Genomic DNA, 22,646 nt, shown 5'->3' on the forward strand with positions numbered 1-22,646 from the left:
GGATGTCCCCTGCCTGCAAAGAAGAAAGGTCCGTGGCACTAGGGCCATCCTTCTGAGGAGAAGTAGGAGCAACAACCCTCACTGGTACCCAACGGGGGACAACAGGTGGAGGATGTGCTGGTGCTAAAGGTCTTGGACAAGTGGTTGGTGCTTTAAGTCCTAAACGCACTGTCGAAGATCTAGTAGCACATGTCAAAGGTGTAAAAGGTGCAGTCAATGCCAATGGAGTGGTATGAGAAACAGCTACACTAGAACACCTTTTGGGTCTTTTCATTTTCCTTGGGTAGTATTTGGTGGTGTGCAAGGGCTTTGCATATCCTGCACTGGTCCTGCTTTCCTATGATCTCAACTCTATGGCAAAAGAAGGAACCATCTAGACCCTAAACATGACATGGTCATCTATGATGTTTGGTTCATTGCCTAAGACCCTAACTCTAGGCACCCCATCGAACCTGATTTCCTCTACTATAGAAGAGGGCATGCCGAGGGGGGGGGAATCTCTATGACTAGACCATAGGCAGCACAAATGGAAGGAAGGAGTCCATGGTAGACCTGAGGGGGGCTAGGACACCTAATAAAGAGGGAAAAGATATGGTTGTCCTCCTTAACAGGGTCAAAACCCAAATGGAAACATGAGATGAAGATCCTCTTGGAGCCTAGCATCATAGGTTTAGCCTTAAGCACTGTGGTTGTAGACTTTGGAGTGTGGAAAACCACTTACAATTAACCACGTCTCAATAAGCAAACATCAATGAGATGGGTTGCAACAAGGTCTCTAAGTAATATTGCAAGCATCCACAGTCCTTGGCCTGGGATCCAAAAATTGGAGCATGGAGAGAAGCAGAGCTTCCAACCTCCATCATTTTTGAGTTGCTACAGCTCGTCTTTAGTTAAAAGTACTTGTCTCATGGTCGATAGAATCGGTTGAGGATTAACTGAATGGGAAGCCATTCATCAATCAAGGCGTAAAGGCCGATTCGATCACAATGAAGATCCATTCACAAACCTCTACTGCTACATGAACAGAGAGGAGAGGGCTAAGGAGAGAGGAGAGGAGCCTAGAGGGAGAGGGAAGGTACGTCCAAGAAGCATGAGGAGTGCAAGCGCCTTGCACTTTTTAGCTCCTCATCCATGAAAATAGCCACACCAATGAAAATAGCCATGAAAGGAGTATAGCTCGAAGTCAAGGAGTTTGTTCCCCAAATATTCTAAAGCAAAGGCTTCCAGGCAATGTCCAGGGTTGTCGTGGGGTGTCTTACAGAAGTTAAGCCTCGCCACTCCAGGTTTTGAGCCTAGTTTATGGTGTTTGCACCCCAAATAGGTGAAGGTGTGAGGGTGCTAAGGGAGTTTGAGCCCCAAATCACCCGAGCCTAGGAGGCACGAGGCTAGCATGAGCACTATTTGGGAACCGGTTAGGACCACCTCCTAATACTAGGTTTGTCCCAAGCACTCTAATCTGGTTAACACAAGCGCTATTTCCACTAGTAGGGAGAGATGGTAAGAATAGCAATATGCCTTGGCACCCTATGGGCCCAAGAGCCCTTGGTGAGGGAGAGTGCTAAAAAGGAAAAGGGTTGGCCCTCCCTTCAAAAGGTGACATGTATAAAAGACCAAATGGTTGACTTTCGTCTTCATTGTTGTTTGCACCAAGTTGAATACAAGCTCCCTCTTCTCTTCTAAGAGAGTGTTTTGGGTGTTCTCTTGTTTCCTCATAGTGCCTTTGTGGTTGTCACTCTATCCCCCTTCACTCCCTTCTCCTTCTCCTCCCTTCCTCCTCCCTCCTTCTCCCCTCCTTCTCCCTCTCCCCTCCCGTCTTCTTCTTCCCTCTTCCTCACATGAAACCACATTTGCAACAATCCAGAGGCCGCTTGTGTGACACTTGTGGATGGCTCGTGCTATGCATTAGGAGTAGCTAGGAGTGGAGACTCTATCGGCATATCTTCAACTACCCCATGACACGTGAGTCACCGTCGAGACCCACTACAACATAACACACTCCCTACTGCATAATTGGAACCGTCAGTATGTACATGAAATTCTATGTCCCAATTTGGTGCCATTAGAACAAGGGCTGTGATCAATCTCCACTTGAGGGTTTTGAATGCTTGTTTGCATTCGTCTGTCCAGATGAATTTGACTAGGAGCTTATATAGGGGCCTTGCAATCATGGCATACCTCAGTATGAATCTTCTATAGTATCTAGTATGTCCCATGAAGACTTGGATTCCCTTGGCATTTAGTGGGGGGGGAAGTTCCATGATGATCTTTATTTTGTCCATGCCTGTTGCAATCCCATGTCGAGAGACTATGTGTCCCAAAACTACTCTATGTGTGACCAAGAATTGGCATTTTAGAGGATTCAAAGAGATTCCATGCTCCCTGCATTTTTTAAGGACTTCTTCAAGGAATTTAAAGTGATCCTTTTTTCTTGAGTGTATACACAAGTCGTTGAGAAAGACTTGTAGGAACTTGTTGAGAAATTCCTTGAAGGCAGTATACATTACCCTTTGAAAAGTAGATGGGGCATTGCATAAGCCGAATGGCATGACTTTGTATGCAAAAATGCCTCATTCAGTGGCAAACGCTATCTTTGCCCAATCTTGAGGTGCAATTTGTACTTGGTTGTACCCGCTAAACCCATCCAAGAAGCTATACACTTCAAATCCTGCTACACTTTCTAAGACTGCTGTTTCAGTCAATGGTAGGGGATAATGATCTCTGATTGTTGTTGCATTGACATTCTTGAGATTCACACATATTCTAAGCTTCTTGTTTTTCTTAGGAACAATCACAATTGGTGACACCCAATCGATATGCTCGATCTCATAAATGAAACTAGCATCCAATAATTTTTCTAGTTCTTCATAGACATGGGTGCCATACTTGGGATTTGTAAGGTTAGGTCCACATACCTTTGGTTTGGATCCTTCCCTTATTGCTATGGTATGTACTACAACTTATGGGGAAATCCCTTTCATTTCTTTATAGGACCAAGCCATGCAATCTCTATATTCCATTAGCAATGCTTTCAATTCTTTTTCTTCTTTTAGAGTGAGCTGTTCACCGATATATATAGGCTTTTCTTCTTCTCCGTCCAAGGCAAGATTCAGTTTCCTTGTCGTGGCTGGTCCTTCATAAACTAGGGTATCCCCAATATTCTCTGTTTCTTTGAGCTCTAATTCCCTGATTGGCATAGGCATTGCTATTGTTGCTTCTTCTCTATTGTAGTTTTTGAAGTAATCAAGAACTTCCCTTAGGCCTTCATGGCACTTTGAGGTGCTTGCTTGGCTGCTAGTTCCACTGGAAGATATTTGGTCCAATTCACCCGTGTTCTTTTGTTACTATTCATCATTTCACTCTTCATTCTCACATTGGGTTTGAACTTTCTAAGCTTTTTGCTTTGTGAGACCAATGATGGATTTTCAATAGGAGTCGCACTCACAAGGAGTGGTTCTTCGGCCATACAAACACCTTCAAGCCCTTTAGGATCCCATTTAAAATTTGGAGACTTAGGTGCTTTTATGGGTTTAGTCAAGTACAATTCTACACTTTGGTCTGCATTCTTTTGAATTCGTTGAAATGCTCTATCTTGGCCTTTTGGCGCTATATGCCCTCCTTCTTTTTCTTGGACCGGTTGCTATTGGATAGTGCTGGAGGGTCGGGCTTGGGGTATTCTATGGCCATGAGTGCCTATAGGATTGCCAAGTCATTGTCAAAAACTTGGCCTTCCAAGGTTGCATTATCAGCTTCTGTTTCCATATCCCACTCTATGTCAGCGCCATAGCCTTCTATTATGGACTCTTCAAGGTCATTGTCCCATTCGACACCTGTCATGAAGAATGGTATTTCCACTACTTCTGATTCATCATCCTAGATTGGTGCTTCTAGTTGTATCATTTGGGCATCTGCATCTGGCAACATTAGATGTGTTGTTTTACAATTATCTATTGTAGCCAACATTTATATCCAATTATTGATGTCACTTTGTGTATCCCCCTCTATGGGCTTTAGTGCATTGGTAGGTACAAGGGATGCATGACTAGTGGTTGTAGTGGAAGAAGTGTCTTCAACATTTCTAGGAATAGTGGGTTTGATTTCCCCTGTTCCTAGATTTATCTTAACAGCGGTTTCTCTATTTTGGATAGTGATCCTATCAATGCCCTAATCATGGACTACCGATGTGCTTCCCAAAGTCATGGTCTTCCCAACAATATCTGGTATGTTGTGGCCCTTGGGAAGATCCAAGGTAGTAAATTGGAGTGTGAATCTTACTCCAGCAATTTTTTGACACATCATCAACGATACCCAATGGCTTCATTTTCGTGTCACTAGCTAGGCGGATGTTAAATGTGGCCTTCTGCATTGGAGGTAGGCCCCATTCTTCATATAGCTCTCTTGCTAGAATGTTTACTCCGGCTCCTCCGTCCACTATTGGCGGGTATTGACCAAAGGCTTTGTGCTCTAGCGGGATGGTTACATTTTTTATGTCATCCCGAGCATCGAATTTTACTAAAATTACCTTTTCCTCTTCTTCAAGTTGGGGGAAGTATTGTGAAGATTCGATCCATCCGTTGAAACTCTCCCACATTGTAGGGAAATTTCTTAGTAAGGTCTCAATTGGCATTGTGATGGGGCAGCTTATCAAGCTTGCTAGTGTGGTGCCATCCAATTGGGGATGTTTTGCATGTTGATCTAGTGCCTATTGGAAGTTGTTGGGATCAATCATCGTGTCAATGCTGGGTGCTGATGGTGCTTTGATCTCTACTGCTGCCATCCTGTCGGCCTCAAATTTTTCTTGTTCTTATTGAACCCATTGCTTCAAGGCTTGGTAGCACGTCTTTTCAGTTTCAGGATTGGGGTATGCTTCCTTGGCTCCTTGGGTGGCACTTTTGGTGGATGTGCTAGGCATGGTCTCACTGTGTTGTGGGATTGGCATGGCTTGTTTTGCAAGAGGGATCTTTGCTTTTTGAGCGGAAAGGAGTTTTTGTCACGCCGCTTCTTTTTGTTGTCTTGTTATGATTAAGACTGGCTGTGATGCCACACTTCGTGTTGCCACATTGTGATTTTCCACACTTATCATCCCTAGGGGTACTTCAGGTTTTACTTCTATGGTTGGTTGAGGCTTTGTTCTTAGTGGGAAATCCATGCAAGAATGCCCAACTTTGCATTCCCTGCACATAGGTTGGAATGAAATGGGGTTATCCTTGTGTGGGTATTCTGCTATGCATTGGTTTTCTCCACAACCAAAACACTTGATGGGTGTTCGATATGTGGTGGGCCTTACTTGATTTGCATACACCGGGATGAGTCCTTTAGCACCATCCATGTAGTACATAGGGTATTCTGTTTCATACTCATAGTGAGGTTCTAGCTCTTCAGGTTAGAGTTGTTGCACCGGAACTACTGGAGCAAGATTGGGAGCCTGTGGGTATTACAGAGTATTGGGATTCCTCATTAGTTGAGGCACTTGTGTTCTCACCGGGATTGGGTTGAGATGTGGCACTTGTGCATTAGGTGCCAGTGGCGGTTGTCTGTACACTAGGTATTGTTGTGGCCAGGGTTGTGCTACCCTCATATTGTAGAAATAAGTATTTACATCATGCCCTACAACATTGCAAATGGGACACCATAACCATGGGGATGAGCCACTTCTGGTGGGTTTAGTCTGTTCCTTAAGATTGGGCATTCATTGGCTGTATGGTTGGCCATACAGTGTGGGCACACTAAACATTTTCTCTCTGTGGGTACTGTGGTGGCTAAGAGACACACAACTTTTGCTCGATGGCCTGCATCATTTCATCTTTTACTAGGGCCATGGCTTCCACTCTGTCCTCGGTGGTGCGATCTTTGTGGGAAGTGCTTTCCTTCTTTGAAGATTTCTTGTTGCGGTGATCATAGCTGCTGACTTTTTTCATGTCCTTGTGAATGGATTTTTTCAGGCTAGAGCTGAACCATGCTATGAGGTACTTGTCGTTCGGACAGGGATCACACTTTGCTATTAATATTTTCATTCTTTTCAAGTATGTTTTGAGCTTTTCTTTCTTGCGCATATCTATATTGCCTAGTTGAAATGCGGGGTCATCTTATAGCCTTTATGTTTGGAATCTTCTTTTGAACTCGTTACATAGCAGTGCCCATGTGGCTCTTTCCTCTACGAGAAGGTCGAGGTACCATTCCAAAGCCTCATCGGTTAGGGCCATCTGGAATTAGGCGGATTTGGTTTCATTTGATTGATCACCTCCAGCTCAACATGCTACGTCGAAGAGTTGAAGGAACCTGGCGGGATCCCCTCGTCCATTGTACTTTGGCATTTCCAATTTACCAAACTATCATCTGCCATTTTTGTTGTGGTTGTGGTTGCGTTGTTCTCCAAGGGGATCTGCAAGAGGCAAATTATCATTACCTATTTCTTCTTCAATTGTTAGGTCCTCCATGTTGCTTGTTGATGGTGAGAGGTTGAATTCTTGAAGAGCATCGAGGGCCGAAGAAAGCTCGCAAAAGTATGCAAGGGCTAGTCTTCATCTAGATTTGAGGTGCATACACAATGTTTAAGTGTATCCTTTAAGTGAGTGCCTTTGACTTTGAAATTCGCAATTGATTTCGACCTTCGTAGCCCGATAATGGCAAAAAACATGCAGTCGATGAGTCGAAATAAGTGCTTACGTAATGGCTACTACTGAGATTGAAAATGATGGTAAAAAGACTTGAAAATTATCATTTGAGATTGGATGTTGCTTGAGTGATTCTTGGCATCAACTGCATGCGATTTGGTCTTCAAACAACTATGATATGGGCTCCCAAAAAAGGAATTTGTACCCTCAAAGGGCCCCTAAATTCCCTTAACTTTGGTCTTCAAATGACTATGATATGGGCTCCCAAATGACTATGATACGAGCAAGATATGGACCCTCAAAGTTAGGGGAATTTAGGGTCCCTTTGGTCTTTAGCTCCAAGTGTGAATGGACCTAGACCTTTGGCCTAACTAGGGTTGCAAGCTAACTGCTAGTTAGTTGGGACTCAATTACTATAACTGTTCCTTAGCCTAGCCTAGTTAATCTAACTAAATCAATTAATGTGATTGTAGTTAGCAATTAACCTAACCTCTAGTCAACCAACCTAACCTAAGTGCAACTAACCTAACTACAGTTAGTTTTTTAAAGGTTAGGTTAGTTTTTTAGGGTTTACTTCTTTTCTTCTTTTTTCCTCTCTTTTAAAAAAATAAAATAAAATAATAATGCGGGGGGGGGGGGGGCGGTGGCAGTTGAGGGGTTGATGGAAAAAGTCGTGGTGGTGGTGGTGGAAATGGTGGATGGAAGTTGGAGGACGAAAAATATGAAGGCTTAACGGAATTTGGAGAAGGAAGTGGCTAGCAAAAGTGTGGGGAAAGAAATGAGGGGGGTTGGTGTTGCCTGTATAGGATGTGGAGGGATTAAGGGTTAATTTTGGGTGTTTAGTGTATTAATGTGATTTTGTAAGTCAACATTATCCTTTTGCATCATTTGGAAGCATTTTTTCACTCCTTTGCCTTGAGGGATGTATCTTGAATGGTTTTTCAAAGGGGGTTCTTTTTCACACGTGCAAGCATGTGCTCTACCTAGGACATGATCTTGAACTCTTGAGGAGTCCAAACACTATTAGCATCCTTCAAGTTGTGGCAATACAAGATTGAAGAGACACCTTTGGTTTAGGAGATGGGGAATGCTTCACCATGTTGAAATGGAGAGGATACCAAGAAGAGAAAGAGGCCCTTTAGACCCACACACTTTGGAAGAGGAGAATGAGTAGTTTTCACCTTAGAAGAGGGCTTGGGTGCATGGGATTGGTGTGGGAGAGATTTTGGAAGAGTTTTGGATAAATTTCCCAAAATGTCAACTCTTTGGAGGGAAAAAGTGACATGGTTGACCAAGAGAGGGGAGTAGTTGACCAAGAAAGGGGGTTGGAAGTGGGACACAAAAGGACAAATGAGGTGGAGCACAAAAGGACAAGTGAGGCATGTGGGACAAGAGAGGGCCAAGTGGTAGGGTGTGGGGACCAATGGAGGTCTCTCCACCAATGAGAGGCCTTTCTGGTTTCCTAGAAATATTAAATGTTGGAGTCTCCTCATTGGTGGATTGCCAACTTTTTGATTAGAGCATGATTAACTCCTTAAGGAAAGGGCCCTTTTTGACCCCAAATCTCCCCTAATGCTCTTTATTTAAAATTTCAAGTTGTCCCAAATGTACATTCAGAATTGGCTCAATTCTAGTGTCCATAAGGTATCCTAGGACATCTCCTCTTTGTACACAGCTGAGTCTTTGTCTATCTTGAGCTTGTTGGTCATAGGTGGTTCCCATGATCCTCTCCCTAATTCCATTGTTTGTCTTGTACTAGCACCAGATTCATGGTAGCTTCTTGGTCTTCCATAAATTGCAAATCTCTATGGCCTCTTTGTAGGTATTCGCATACATTTCTCTCCTCACCAAGTGTGTGTTAGAACTTGTAACAATTGAATGACACGAAGTGCTTCTTGAGATCACTCCTTAGTCCAGACACCAGTTATTAAACAAGTTAAAGGCCTCAGGCTATCTTGAGAGAAACGTTTTATAATAGCTTGATAATCTGAGTAGTTGCTATATCTTAACTCAAGTAAACATACACAACTGTTGATATATTGTTTCCCAATGATCTTGAAATGATTCCTCAAACTTAAATTTGGGCTTGGTGCACTGTAACATAAAGTATGGGTCATCTTCCTCATTATTCCCAAAGGTAGCAACAATTGCAAAGTTATCCCCCTCTTCCAAAGCATCAAAGTGAGGGCATCAAAACTCTCCCCGCCGATTGTGGCTGATTTTTGTTTGCCAAGTGGGAAAGTTGGCCCTTGAAAATTTCTCAATTAACATCAGGGGACAATTGGGGTCTCAAAAGGGCCTCATAAGGAATGGGTTAAGAAATGGATTAGGCCTAATACAAGTCCTCTTGTGGGGTCCAAGGAGTCCTAACCCCCCCTACCTAGGTGGGTTAAGCCTAGTTGATCCCACCTCTTACACCTAGGAGGGGGCCACCTCTTACACCAAGGAGGGGGCACTTTTCCCAAAGTCAAAATTTTGAATTTTGAGTTTGAATTCCCTCTCTCTCCCTCCTCCCCCCATCCTCCAAAGTCAAACTTTTGAATTTGAATTCCCTCCTTCCCCCATCCTCCTCCTTGTCTCCCTCCCCCTGCCTCCCTCCTCCCTCCCCCCCCCCTCCTCTCGTTGTCCACACACCTCCTCCTCCCTCCTCCCACATGCATCCTCCTCCTTCCCCCCCTCCCACATGCGTCCTCCTCCTCCCCCCCTGATGCTTTTTCGTGCTCCTCCTCCTCCCTCATGCTCATCCATTCTCATCTTCCCTCATGCTCCTCCTCCTCCCTCCTCCCACATGCGTCCTCCTCCTCCTCCCCTACTGCTTTTTCTTGCTCCTCCTCCTCCCTTATGCTCATACATTCTGATCTTCCCTCATGCTCATGCCTACTTCTCCTTCCTCCTACTCATGCAAGATCCTCTTGCCTCATGCTCATGCCTGCTCCTGTTGCTTCTACTTCTTCTACTCATGCGTATTCGTCTGCCTTCATCCTCACACCTAGTCCTCCGCTTGCTTCTCCTCCCTCGTAATCATTCATGGTCCTTCTGATCCCTCCTCAAACATCACCTACCTTCTATCATGGCCTATCACAGTCTCTGTAAACTCTGCGACTATTGATGGCACCATTTGTGGAGATCTCCCATGTTGCCATGTGACGGTACCGTTGCGGGATCAATATGTGATCCATGATTTCTTTTTTCAAGAAAAGAAGCATCTTGAACCTCAGTTTGTGCTCTAAAGAGAAGAATATGAGATAAAATGTTAATTTCGTAGTGTTTCAATGTAATTTCTTACTTTGGATTATCCATAGTGGTGCATTGCTTTTGCTAAGGTTCCCTTAGTTGTTCTTTCAGGACCTTCATGGAGGATGATATGAGAATGGTGGGCATGGATGATATGGACTCTTCATATCGAAAGGCACAAAGCCATGCATGAGCAAGTTGTTTTGGAGGTGATGCAGGACTTGAAGGGAATGGTGATGCAAATGAGATGCCTACAGCTTGTGATGCTGCTAATGTAAGTCTTAAAGCTCAAAAGTTTACTGAAGAAGAAGAATTCACATGATGCATTACATCTATTTAAATTTAAATTTCTAAAATGATGTTTCTTCATGTGTGTAGTAGCAAGCAGGAATGGAGAATCTATCCATTTGGAACAAGAAGGCATGGAGAATTCACAGTATTGACCCAAGGCAACCTACGTGATCCATTCCAATGTGTTGTACATGAGATTATAAGAACTTACGAGTTGAATGTGAGATTCCAAATAGCAGAGTGGTCTTTCTAAGGACTTAGTCGAGGATTCAAAGACCCTATTATTGGTGTATTAGAGTTGAAGAAGAAGAGAAACAGGCTATGAAGCCTCTTTGCAATACAATTTGAAATACAAACACCTATTTCTAATAATATTCTTCTATCTAAAGCAAAAAAATTTCATGTATTTATGGCCAAATGGTAGATCTTTAGTTATGTCTATTTTAATTATCTGTTGTTTTTAATATTGCATCTTTTTTTATATCAGCTTGCACACAAAAGTTATATCACATTTTCATGTAACTTATAAGTCAATATTGTTTGCCAAGTTTGGCCATTCCAATACATATGTAAAAGGGATTTGACCATGGCACCACATTGATTAGATGGAGTGTTTAAAAACCAAAATTTGAGATTTTCCTACATTACCTTGTAAAGGATTGATGCATTTCATGATTTTCTACAAAGAAATATAGATTTTGAAGGGGTAGATGAAGAAATTTGACAACTTTGGCCATTTCAATGTCAATTTTTGGCAAATGTAGGAGGAATTTGATCGCGGCGGAGAAGGCAAAGCTGGTCAGGACATCATGGTGTCTCCAAAAATGCCAAAACCCACCATGGCGCGAATTTGGCCATTTGGACATCCTCCAATGGCCAAATTCGTGCCATGGTGTGTTTTTGCATTTTTGGACACCCCATGACATCCTGACCAACTTTGTCTTCAGTGCCGCGGTCGAATTCCTTCAACATTTGCCAAAAATGGACATTGAAATGGCCCAAATTGTCAAATTCCTTCATCTACCTAATTGAAATCCATGTGTTTTTATAGATGCATCCACTTCAACATAGATAAACATGGAAAAGAAAATATTCACAAAGTAAATGATGGTTGGTCAATATGACAACTTATGTGCCTTGTAGCACAACTCTGGTAAGACCCTTAAGCAATATATTCTCTATATAATTTCTTGTGCTTTGGAGGAACCTTGTAGGTTGGCTATGTCAATGTAATTTTTAATTTAATCCAGAAGACTTTGATCTTCCACTACATCACCTTGTAAATTTTCTTTGTTTATCTTGCCTTTGGAGCCACCTTTTAGGTTGGCTATGTCGATGAAATATTTGATTTCATATCACTAAATCACCTTGAAATCATTTGATGCATTACATGAGAAAATATATATTTTGAAGAGGAATCTAAAAATTTCATTTTCTATGTTTTCTTAGTCATGGAGGTTGGCTATGTCCATGTATCTTTTATTTTAATTTTTAGGTTTGCTACTATATCACCTTGTAAAGGATTGATGCACTTCATGATTTCCTATGAAGAAATATAGATTTTGAAGAGGTAGATGGAGGAGTTTGACAACTTTGGCCATTTTGAGGTCGGTCCATTTTTGGCGAATAAAGGAGGAATTTGACCATGGCGCAGAAGGCAAAGTTGGTCAGGACATCATGGGGTGCCCAAAATGCACAAACGCGAATTTGGGCATCTGGACGCCAAATTCGCGCCGTGGTTGGTTTGTGCATTTTGGGCACCCCATGATGTCCTGACCAACTTTGCCTTCTGTGCCATGGTCAAATTCCTCCTACATTTGCCAAAAATGGTCACCAAAATTACCAAACTTGGTCGAGAGTATTATTTTGACTTGGAATATTCATAATATTTTCCTAAATTAGTTTTACAAAAATATATATATAAGTAATAGAACTTAATTGCATGGAATATGAAGAGAATAGTAAAATAGCTATAACTTTTGTGCTATAACTCCAATTGCAAATTTTTTTAGTTCAAATTCGAGAGCATGAGTAGCTCTATGATATTTGACTGGAAACCTATTTTTTCCTGAATGTTCAAATTCAATGTAGAAGACCTTCAAAAATCAGTCACAACTTGAGGGGGTCATAAATTTGTAATTACTTTGGATACAAATGAAGGAAAAGGGACAAATTTGCATCTAAAAGGTTCACCTCTCTACACAACAAACTTGGAGGTGGTGTATTCAATACTCTACAATTCAAAGCAACATTACCTTATATTGAATTAACAACACATTCAAAATTTCAACCATGACTCAATCAAAATTATTGCTTATGACATGCTATCTTGCAAGGAAGAGAATGTGATAAAATGTACATTTTTGTATTATAATCTCTCCATTCAAATACAAAGACTCTTCATAGGCTGTACCTCCTCTTTGCTACCTCTAATACATAGAAAAAAGAGGCTTTTGAAATCCCCAAGTAAGATCCTAATACTAATACCATTAAGGCTCTCCTCTCAGGGTAGCTGGGCATAAAGTTTTTTACACCAAAGTCAATATTTAAAAAAATGGGAAAATCCCAATTCCAATAAGAAACAATGGAATCCGGTGGACCTTTATAAGATTTTGTCAAAACCCTCTCATGTGACATATCATTGGAAAGATCGCAAACAATAGAATCTAAATATGCAATCTTCGACAAATTTGGAGTTTGTATGTTTGATATATAGCAAGAATAAGATTAAAGTTTCATTCCCAAAATGCTAAATTCTTCTCACTTTATCTAATATTGACTTACCATTGCCAATGGGATACAATGCAATAGGGAAAGCCATGTGATGTGGATCACAATGATCAAGCTGTCAATACTTTGATGCACTTCAGTAGTTAAGTAGGCCATTCTAAAAATTGTGGAAGACCACAACGTATCCTCGTGCTCGACTAATATAGTGCACCAATGAGTGATCTCAAATGCCTCCTGCATCAATTCAACAACCATTACATTAGCAGACCTAACAAAGCAGATTACATTAAAAAACCATAAAATATAAATCAATTCATAGGATGCTTATCATCATGGCATTGTCTCCTTTAATGATGCAAGCAAGGCAAATAGGTATAAATTGTAAACTTTAGGCATGAAAACTTTATACATATTACCTGAAAACTTTGGACATGAAACCACACAATAAAACCATCAATGCTTTTAATGTCCTCCAAGTCGTTAAGAAAACCTATGCAAATTCCAAAATGCCCAACCTACAATTTATAGACAGCTTGTACTAGTCAAACACATTGTTTGATGTTGCACGAGGGATAAAATGGACATTTTCATGCATTTCTCTAGATTCTTGCCTGCTATTTCACCATTTCAAGTAAAATTGAAGGACTATACATTTCGTTTTCCATGACTAAAAGGTATTCTTGCACATAACTTACAGATAGTCCATTGTCACTTATATCAAAGATTCCACTACTTCCCACTCCTATGTTAAAATAGGATCTTGTAAAGAAGATAGGCGAGGAAGGTACATAGTCTAAGAAATACATCCTTCCTCTTGGGAAGCTTATGTGGACCCTTGGCAAAACATTCCATGACTATCTAGTTAGTCAAACTGCAAGTTCAAGTCATCCAATGCATTTTTCATGTTCTAGAATACATTAGAGCTCACAATATTGTCAACCTCTATCACTTCCTTCCTGACCATGCCTCTAGAATACACTAGAGCTCACAATATTGCCATCTTTGTCCATTTGGTCACTTTGTTCCTGACTATGCCTCTACAACATACTAGAGCTCACAATATTGCCAACTTGTGTCACTTTCTTTCTAACCATGCCTCTAGAACACACGAGCTCATAGCATTACCACCTTGTGTCACTGTGTTCTAAACCATGTCTGTTGGGAAAACAATAGCTGTAGGAGAGGAAAGAGTAGTTGTATCCTATATGAGAAGGAAAAGAAAGAGGAAAAAAGCTCTTGTAGGAGAGCAAAGAGTTGCTGTAGCAAAAGGAAAAGTGCTTGTAGGAGGGAAAAGAGCACTTGTACCAGAAGGAGAAGCACCTGCAGAAGGGAAAGAGAACCTGTAGGATATGGCGGCTAAGCAAGAGGCCATAGAGCAAGAGAGGGCAGATCAAGAGAGGAAAGAGAAGGCAAAGGTAGAGCGTGAGGGAATAGAGCAAGAGGAGGCATTGAAACAGTGAGAAGAGCAGGAGAGAGAAGACCAGCTATATGAGGCGCTGCAACCCAAATTTTGAAAAATGGAGGGAGAGAGCAGCTGGACCAAAGCAAAGGAGAAGAGAGAGAGGGGGCAGGCTTGCAGTAGGCTAGAGGACAAAAGAAATTCGTCCAAAAGGTCCCACAATGGAGGGAGAGGGAAGTTGGACCAGAGCAGAGGAGTAGAGAAAGGGGGTAGACCTATAGTAGGCTAGAGGACAAAAGAAATTCGTCTAAAAGGTCCCATAACGGAGGGAGAGGGCAGTTGGACCAGAGCAGAGGAGCAGAGAAAGGGGGCAGACCTGCAATAGGCTAGAGGACAAAAGAAATTCGTCCAAAAGGTCCCACAATGGAGGGAGAGGGCAGTTGGACCAGAGTAGAGGAGTAGAGAAAGGGGGCAGACCTACAGTAGGCTAGAGGACAAAAGAAATTCATCCAAAAGGTCCCACAATGGAGGGAGAGGGCAGTTGGACCAGAGCAGAGGAGCAGAGAAAGGGGGTAGACCTACAGTAGGCTAGAGGATAAAAGAAATTCGTCCAAAAGATCCCACAATGGAGGGAGAGGGCAGTTGGACCAAAGCAGAGGAGCTGAGAAAGAGGGGGCAGACTGCAACACACCTAAGGAGAAGAGAAATTCACCCACAAGGGCCCACAAAGACATAAATGAGATTTGGGGATGATGTGGGGTGGGTGCACATGGGAGGGTGGTCAAGCATGGGTTAAGGGCAGGGAGGATGGTTTGGGTAAGAGGAATAGCCAATAGGGGATCTCTGCACGCCTGCCATCCCTCCACCTCAACATACCATTGCCCCACACAAAGGAGCACTCTCATTGGTGCACCTCAAATCCCTCTCTAATCCCTTGAAATTAGAAAACACTAATTGGAGGCCCTTTTGAGACCCCATTTCTCCCTTAATGTGGAGGAAGTTTTAGTGCTTCCATGAAAATTAACATTTGCCAAGGTATTAAGGCCAAATGGCATAAAAGAAAGACTCTCAAAGTGATTGGGGAAAAAAATCACTCGTTTGAAATGAAGGAAAAAAGGACCATAAAGGCTTGTAAAAGAGGGACATAAATTAAAATGCCGCTTGTTAAAAAATAGGAGGTCTTAGAAACCTTTAGAGAACTTTGGCAGAAGAAAGAAGGAAGTCGTTGGCCTTGGGGCTCAATGGGAGTTTTGCCAGAATGTAGATGATGAAGACCAAGGGCCTATTTCCCATCTGATCGTGGTGGAGGGCATTTCTTTTGTTCACATAGATGGGCACGCAGTGGTGTTCAGCATATTCGAGTGTCTAAACAAGTCCAAGGACTTTCTTTGCTAGCGCTCGAGAGTTGACACCTTCTTATTGAATGGGCAGTGCTAAAATTGTCCCCCCGCCTATCTTGAAATCGCTCCAGCGGAACCTTTAGAATAAGCTTTGCACTGCTTCTTTCAATTCAACTTTGCGAATCAGCTGGTTGAGCCTTCATGGAGGAGTGTAGCTTGATAGCCAAAATTATGACCGGATCTCCCAATCCAGCATTCCGATGCTGAGCTAGAAATTTGTGGATGCAGGGCTCGATCTATGATGCTGGGTTGGAGATGCAAGGCTGGCTAGAGCTGCATAGGGCATTGACAATGGCCTGCCAGTGGGGCTGGGAGAGCTCCACTAACAGGCCCAAAGTGCTTCTCCCGGTGCTCGAGGCTTCCAAATGATTGCCATCCAATTGCTCGCTTGCACAGGTTCCTGCTCACGTCCAACAGGTTGTGACTTGCACTGCCCGTTGGCGCTTCCAAGTCCTGACCTCTGGAGACAGCTACCACAGATGAGGCGGAAGAAGCTTTTGTGTAGGATCTGTTGGATAGCAGGTAAGAGCACGTACAACCTTCAGATGAGGCTGAAGAAGCTTCCGTGTAGGATCTGTTGGATAGCAGGTAGACAGCACGTACCACAACAAATGTCACGCTTGTAGAAGACAAGCAAGGAGCAGCGTCAGCAGCTAACGTTATTTCTAGGCTTGCTTAGTTTGTCATTTGCACCTCCCTGGAGGTCCGAACCAGCCAGAACCAAATTTTCGACACCGGAGGTGCAGGTGCATGCGGTAGTCGTGTAGGTTAAGAAAGACGAGGTAGTGGATCGATCACTAAGTTGCAAATCTTTTGCACTTATGTGTAATACATTTTTCGGGCCTGTTTTCCACGCGTTTTCCATCAGGGGCTGCTTCCCACATATGACGAAAGCAAGCAGCCTACAAATAACCCATCGCGCTGCTTTCACCACCAATATACAGATAGAAGTCCCATGCAGGCTGGATTCTACACACGGGCAACGTATCTCACGTCTCTCAGTATTGAACAACGGCACGATGTCACAGCATGTCAAGATGGTGCAGTAGAAGAATGACGGGCAGATTGTTTAGCAAATATTGTCTAGGAGTGGTCGCATAGCAGAATGGCGATAAGGCCTTTTCTGCGTTGGTGAAAATCTAAGTTTTACATCGACTCGCCACTCGGAGTCCTCCACTCAACCTGAACTCCTCCACAGCTTGCCGTCTCCACGGTCGCCGACCTCCACTCCACCATAGCGTCCTGCACTCCTCTCCTCAACCGTCTGCCTCTCCTTTCCTTAACCGCCCACTCCTCTCCTCTCCTCCCTATGGAGCGAACTTCCAAAATAGTTTTGTGCAACCTATGCAACCTAGTATTGGCCATAGTTGTTGCCCTCCAAAAAGACGCTACCGTTGACTTCCTGGAACAGCATTGGGTGTGCAACCTCTTGGAAAAATTCTGTAGCTCACCGTCGACACCAACTTATAACTTCTCCTTCCCACATTCCTCTTTTGCTCTCTTTCATCCACAACCATTGCTAATTGACCTCATCATACAGCACTGGCCTTTGCCAACAATCTCCTATTTCTACATAAAGCCAAGGAGCTTGGAATGGTGGAACCAGTACACACGTGGAGACCGCTAGATTTTGTGAGATTTTTTGTTTGTCCATTTCTTTGTTCTAAGATCTATGTGCTCTTTTGCATGATGACTTGCAGCAGCAAGGTGACATCCCTGCCCCTCTTACATCCATAAGTGCTCGGCTTGATCTCCATGGGGGAGCACGTGGCCGTGGGATTGCTACTCGATTGCTGAGTCTTGCTAGTGGTTGTCAAATGGTGGAGCTAAATGAACACTTTGGGTTGAGCAAGTCCACAATTACAAAGCTCACCCATAAGTTTGTCACTGCACGCCTTTCATATTGTTGCACATTCATTACATGGCATTGGCATGACCCCAACAAGTGGTTCTCCATGTGCTTGCAAGTAATTGTGGATAGTGAGATGAGGTTTCTTGATGTTTTTGCAGGGTGGCCTGACTCTAGCAAAACGACATCTGGATTTTCAACAACTCCTTTTTCTTAGCTATTGAGCGAGGCACTTTGCTAGATGGTCTCGATTTTGTTGATGGTCCTTTTTGCATTCAAGAGTACATCCTTGGAGATAGGTGTTATGCACTTACACCATGATTCATCACTTCGTATGAGACCCCTAGCATGGTCCAACACAAGTTTAACTTCTACCTATCCTCGACCCGCATAGTTGTGGAGCTTGCATTTGGTTGATTGAAAGGCCTATGGTAGCACCTCAATAAGAAAGCCCTAAACCTGTGGTCGCAAGGATTACTATGGTATGTTGCATTTTGAACAATATGCTATTGATCATTCCCACAAGGCTGAAGCAACTTGCGCAAGTGCATAGCAAGATGCTCTAGGCTCTCGATATGTTGCGGCACTACATTGAAACTGGCAATGCCACTTTGTGATACTTTGTCATGCTTCTCATTCTTTCAAAAGCTTTGGCATGTTACTATTTTGGCCACGAAAAGGGGATTGTCTTATACATTGTGCTCTAAACCTGTGGCAAATGTATTGCTTTTCGGATGTCACCTTTGTGCAATAGAGGGGGACCTTTATATATATGCATTGTGGAATGGTGTTATCATATATGTACATTGTGGGGTGGTTTCTAGAAAGCAATTAGTCTCCAATTAGTGCTTTGTGGAGGAGCACTTAGTTGGGTTTCACAATTGCCTATGAAGCCTATGAACATGAACTAAACACATGTATTATTCCAATCAAGCCTTATAAACACGTTATTGCACATGTGAATAATCCAACAAATACATGCAAGTGACATATGATTCCATGAGCCAATACAAATATGTAATTGCAATTATACAAAAGAAATTAATCAAACTTATGAAATGATCCCACTTTCATTGGTTGCAACAAAGAGAAATTGATGGTGACTGCATGGAATCAAATTGAAGTTACCAAATGAACCACTTCGGCTGGTGAGGTGGTGACATGAAGCAAGGGATGCATGAACTTATCAAATGATACCGCTATGGTGGCTACATGCAAGTATGGGATACATGAACTTGTAAAATGATCCAACGTTTTGGTGGGTGTATGCAAGGGAAAATTGGGCCACTGAATTAGTGACATGAAGGAAGGGATGCATGAACTTACCACTATGGTGGTTGAATGCGAATTTGGGATACATAAACGTATCAAATGATCCCACATTTTGATGGGTGTATGCAAGGGAAATTTGGGCCAGTGAATCGGTGACAATGATGGCTGCATGCAAGTTTGGGATACATGAACTTATAAAACAATCCCACATTTTGGTGGGTGTACGTTGGGATACATGAACTTATCAAACGATCCCACATTCTAGTAGGTGTAGGCAAGGGAAATTTGGGCCAATGAATTGGTGACATGAAGAAGGGATGCGTGAATTTATCAAATGATGCCACTATGGTGGCTACATGCAAGGGATACATGAGCTTATCAAATGATCACACAGTTTGGTGGGTGTCTGCAAGAGACATTTGGGCCAGTGAATTGGTGCCAATATGGTTTGACTGTAGCTTCACATCAAAGGCACCCTTATGAAACAATCCTGAAGGTTGGCCTGACATGACGGAAGGCCAGATACATGAACTTATGAAGTCATCTCACATTGGGAGTGAGCGAAGAGGGATACACGAACTTATCAAATGATCCTATCAATCAAGATAAACCTACAAATGCGAACAACATAAGCATGTAAAGGCAATGCACTAAACTTATGAATGAGGACACTAAAAAATACAAAGAAAAGAAGAAGTTGCAATACAATCTCTAGCAATGGAGCTAAATTAGGGGATGGAGTGCATATGTGTTTTCCATGACTCAGGGGCTGGAATGAAGACGTTGTACACAAATGGGCAATGTATCAAATCTGAGCACATATGGACTTTGAAATAAATTGCAGCAAGAACCTACTGTTGTAAGTCCCAAGCCAACAAGAACGATGGACATTAAAATAGAAATGTACTTCCTATAACAATGTGCAACACTTATGTTTGCATGTAATGATGTTTGTTATAACACATGTTATAATGTTTGCATGTTACAATGTATATCGTAATGTTCAACTGTCTTTTGTGAAAATGTATAATATAATGAAAACACTTTCAAACACAATGTGAGCATACAGAGAAACTAAACCCAGGATTAAGAAAAAGCACTAAACATTGCAACAAACTTATCATGAAGACCCTAAAAGAACAAAACAACTTCATTGAGCATACAGGGAAACTAAACCCAGAATTAAGAAAAAGCACTAAACATTGCAACAAACTTATCATGAAGACCCTAAAGAACAAAACAACTTATAAGGAGCTTGCACATGAAGTTACAACCTCAAGATTTAGCATAATGTCCTAAAACAAATACCACAATATTGAAATTGAGGTTCAGAAAAAGTGAACCAGATCGTTGGAAATGGAAGCTCAAATATATACAAGGGAGTAGAAAGATAAAATAACAACACTTATAGATTGAAATGGAAACATAAGCTATCCTTTCACATGAAGTACATAATGGAGGAGGCTTGCATAAGCTGCGATTCCAAAACAAGGGGTTTCACATCCAAAATGGGGTCGCATATCACAACCAATATAGAGGCATGACATAGTACATTAAACTTTCAACCCTCATAAGAGAAGACCAACTGACATAGAAAGTAAAGCCAAGACATCTAAAAGTTTTGGCCAGAGAGATTCTTGATGGCACCAAAAATCTCGAAGAAGTCTTGATTATCTCACGCTCGATTGTAGGAACTCCTCTCTTGAAATCTTCACAAGGTCCTTGTCACATGCTAGCCGCTCCTCTCAATGTCAGCCCGTGCTCCATCCATTGATGCAAAGCAATCGATCAGCTTACGAGACGTCTCTTCGAATCCTTCACAATGGGCATCCGTCCATGCTTGCGCCGCTTTTTACTGCTAGTGCGCTGTGGTGGATGCACTTCATCTTTCGCTTCTTCATCGTTAATTTCTACACAAGACTCGAGACCTTCCCATTCGAAGCTGAAACATCTGTGGATGCTTGATGGCCACGTTGCCTACATTCAACGCGAGAGGAACAAGCACACCTGTTAGACATGTGAGACATCTATTCATCTGCAAAGGTAGGAGCAGGACATCGAAATAGAAAACCATCAAATCTATGAACTGTTCGGCTGTGTCTACCAAAATATCGCCAGGAGAACCCGCTCTCTGGCTAGCAAACCTTTGAACAACTCTTTATCAAATGCCTTTGGGAGGCCATGACTACACCAATAAGAAATTGCAGGGGCGATTTCTACACTTCGAATTGGTGACGGTCGCGAGACACAAACTCCCACCTGGCTTTCTTCGACCTCATCTGCTTCATCAGCTATCTGGCGTTCAGATCTTCAAGGAGGAGCTTGCAAGCATGCAGCAAGACGAGGGTATCAACACTCGTCCAATTGTTCGTCCATGCCCGTGTCAGCTATTATTAGACCACCATCCAGAGAAGGGGCAACGTTCTCTGCTACATGAGAATATTTCTCCTCCAGCGGTTGCGATATGCTCACACATTTTCTACCCGAAGGTTCACACACGTCAAGGGTGTCCTAGGACGAGAGTCCACGACCTTATTAAAAATTGTTTTGCGAGAGGGGGGAGAAGAAGGACAAGACACAGGAGCACTTCGAAGAAGAACATCATAGACGGGGGAAGAGGGTCGAGAAACCACATCATGATGTCGAGGGAGGATGGACGTGAGATCGCAACACCATTCTCACGACTCGACCAAGAGGGTCGAGTCGCAGTAGTGCCATGCAGCCAAGTCGGCCTAGTCGCAGGGAAGTCCTCCAGCCCCTCGTTGATAGACGAAAGGCCAAGCATCGTGTTGAAGGTGTGTCGTCGTTCAGATACACAACACCAAGACTATCGTCGGCAGATGGAAGACCAGACACAAGCAAGGAACAGAGCATGCTGTTTTGCAACATCGATGAACATTTTTAAGCTTCAAGCAACACGTCATGCCAAGCCATGAGGATGAAAAAGAGTTTAAGAGGGCCGCCTTCAAAGAGGTTGCAGGTGGGGCAAGAGGACGCTGTAGCCAAGCAAGATGAAGGGAGGAGGGCGAGGAGGTGAAGGTGGAAGGGATATGATGATGGAGATCAAGGTGAGGAGCATGGCATGTCAGGGGAGGTGTGAAGGAGGAGGAGGTAAAGGAAGCTATGGAGAGGAGTGCAGACGATGGAGAGGAAACGCCCACCCAACGTTGGTGCAAAAAGATTGGGGACGGGCCCCAAATCGCCCACTTAAGCGAGAAAGAAGGGGGACGTCCAATTAAAACCCACGCAACCATTTTCAAATGGTTGCAATAAATGCGTGCTTTTTTCTTCTTGTCATGTCCGCTTTGTGTGTACCCATCGCCTTTCCTCACTTGGGCAAGCTTGGGCACTGTGTAGCCGGCCTAAGAGAGCGCCAAGCATGAGATGCAACACAAGGAATGAGGCAAGTACACCAATCATACTTTTATAGTCTAGCTAGGCCTTATCTTCTCACACATACCTTATCTTCTCACACATACACCTCATTGATGAGGTCATACATAGAATCAAATCAAGGTTGAAAGGTCAAGTGACCCTTCAATAGTCCTAAAGGAAAAATTCACACTAGTTGTAGGACACATTACACCCAAAACTATAGGACTACTCACAGTAGGACTCCAATTTCCAACACATAATGCATCTATCTCATTTTTTCATGATGTTTCTCTAGTGAAAGGATGAGTATTCTCTCTTCCCTCTTCCCAAACATGCGGTTGATCTCCATGACCATTAGCACATCCTTGGGGAGGATATGAATCTTCATTGTTTACCTATCGAACCTTTGGTTTGTGAACCTGAGTAAGCTACTCTAGAAGAAATAATCCCTTCAACTGCCTCTTTTCTAATGGACTCTTCACAAA

This window comes from Dipteris shenzhenensis, unplaced genomic scaffold, assembly GCF_047967505.1.
Source record: "Dipteris shenzhenensis isolate YYH24624 ecotype China unplaced genomic scaffold, Dip_SZ_1.0 scaf0584, whole genome shotgun sequence".
Classification (NCBI taxonomy): Eukaryota; Viridiplantae; Streptophyta; class Polypodiopsida; order Gleicheniales; family Dipteridaceae; genus Dipteris; species Dipteris shenzhenensis.